The sequence below is a fragment of the Durio zibethinus genome, chromosome 27, assembly GCF_047325235.1.
Source record: "Durio zibethinus cultivar Kanyao isolate XHJ-2024 chromosome 27, ASM4732523v1, whole genome shotgun sequence".
Lineage (NCBI taxonomy): Eukaryota > Viridiplantae > Streptophyta > Magnoliopsida > Malvales > Malvaceae > Durio > Durio zibethinus.
The window spans coordinates 2341323-2343418 of record NC_143188.1 but is presented as its reverse complement, the minus strand read 5'-3'; the positions used below and the strand labels follow the sequence as shown (position 1 = coordinate 2343418).

Sequence of the window (2096 nt, the reverse complement as noted above, 5' to 3'; positions counted from 1 at the left end):
ATGGAGAAGGAAGCTATGGCAACTGAGGCACCCAAAGCACCATTGACTAGTGAAAGGAGGGTTCGAGATGACCTGGAAGAAAAATTACCAAAACCCTGTAAATTTTTCTTTGTTTATTTCTTGTTCCTTTTGGTTTCAATTTTCATTTGTTGCAAAACTACCCATATTTATTTCCTGTGATGAAGCATTAGTTTTACAATATGTGAGTAGAATGTCCTCTCAAACCTTTTACATTTCAATTTTTAGCAATTCTACAATCTCTATAGAATCACACATTCACAACTCAATCTAATGTGTCAGTTTTTTTTTTCTTTTCATTGACTAACCGAAAGTATGGAATCAGATTTGGCTAGAGCACTGGTAGCTCCTGATGTGGATCATCCAAGTGGAACACCAGGACATCACAACAATCGAATGAGTGTTCTTCAGCAACATGTTTCCTTTTTTGATCAAGACAACAATGGAATTGTTTATCCCTGGGAAACTTACAGAGGTTAATTTTACCGGATTCCAATCTGAGTTTTTTTTCCTCCAATTTAATTTCATTTTTATTTTACTGTTTTTGACAAAATTTATCTTCACTATGTAAAAACCAGGCATCCGAGATCTTGGTTTCAATCCAATTTCCTCTCTTTTTATAGCAATTGTCATCAATTTTGGATTAAGTTATCTCACTCTCCCCGTAAGTAATTGTGCTTCTCTGTGCGTTCTGTGTGTGTGCGTGCTTGTGTATATATATATATATACCAACCAAATTGCTGATTTTGCATTGACAGTTTTCACAGGGGTGGCTGCCAAATCTGCTATTTCCCATATACATAGACAGAATACACAAAGCAAAGCATGGGAGTGATTCAGCAACATTTGACACTGAAGGAAGGTTAGCATAAAAAGTTCTGATAAATTTGGAACACTAAAAACATAAAGCTAGAAAATATGCAATGGGGTTTCAGGTTTATGCCAGTGAACCTTGAGAACATTTTTAGCAAGTATGCTCGGACAGAGCCTGATAAGTTAACTTTCGGAGAGCTGTGGCGGATGACTGAGGCAAATCGGATGGCATATGACTTCAATGGCTGGTTTGTTCAAGGACCCTTGTGTTGAAATTCGAGTCTTTGATTCAAGAATGCTTTGTTTTAGAATGCTTCTTTTTCGGATAAATATCTCACTTCAGTTTCTAACTTTTGAATTGTTCCATTTGAATTGAAGGCTTGTATCCAAGGCAGAATGGATGCTTTTGTATACCCTTGCAAAGGATCAGAATGGTTTTCTGTCTTAAGAAGCTGTAAGGGGGTGTTTTGATGGGAGTTTGTTTGAGTACTGTGCCAAAATGAACAAGGCTGGTGACAGAAAGAGCCGCTAAATAAAGCAGTGGTGGCTGCTGGTACGAGCAGCAGCAGCAACTATCAGCAAATGCTACTTCCTATCCCCAGATTACCACTTCTGATTAAATAAGTGATGTAGAGTCGCTGAATAAAGCTGTGATAGCTGCTGGTATGAGCAGCGGAAACAACTATGAACGAATGCTACTTCCATTGCCCATGTTACCAGTTTTGATCAAATAAATAAGAGTTGTAGAGCCGCTGAATAAAGCAGTGGTAGCTGCTTGCATGAGCAGCAACAACTATGAACGAATGCTACTTCCTATCCCCATATTACCAGTTCCAATGAAATAAATGTGGTTTTTTTTTTTCTTAAAAGATAATAAAACCAATCAAATAGTGTTCTGCATTTTGCAGCCCAAACACTAAAACTGCTATAGCAGCGTCATATAGATAACAATTAATAACATAACAATTAACCCGAGCATGCATCATATGTATAAAAAACTTAATGGAATAAATAAAAAAAAAACAATAGCCGCATATCTCATGAAACATACTTGTATTTATGCTTGTAATCTAAAACTTTAATTAAACACATCTTATTAGAATCAAATCATCACTCAAAGATATCGTAATCTTGAGTGAAACAGTCCTTGATTGCATATGATAACCAAAAAGATCAAGACCTAAGTCATTCAAGTGCTTGGCTTCCAATGATAATCCATGCAGCAATTTTTGTCGAATCCTTTACAATGTGAGATTCTAATCTCG

General features: G+C 36.5%; 1 pseudogene across 1 annotated transcript; it reads left to right on the top strand.

Annotated features, from left to right (window-relative positions):
• LOC111279215 (peroxygenase-like) lies at positions 1-1363 on the top strand (annotated as a pseudogene). The gene is made up of 6 exons (XR_016334549.1): positions 1-97; positions 344-493; positions 597-682; positions 786-880; positions 954-1079; positions 1210-1363. The product of XR_016334549.1 is annotated as a peroxygenase-like (transcript).
• The last annotated feature ends 733 nt before the right edge of the window (positions 1364-2096 follow it).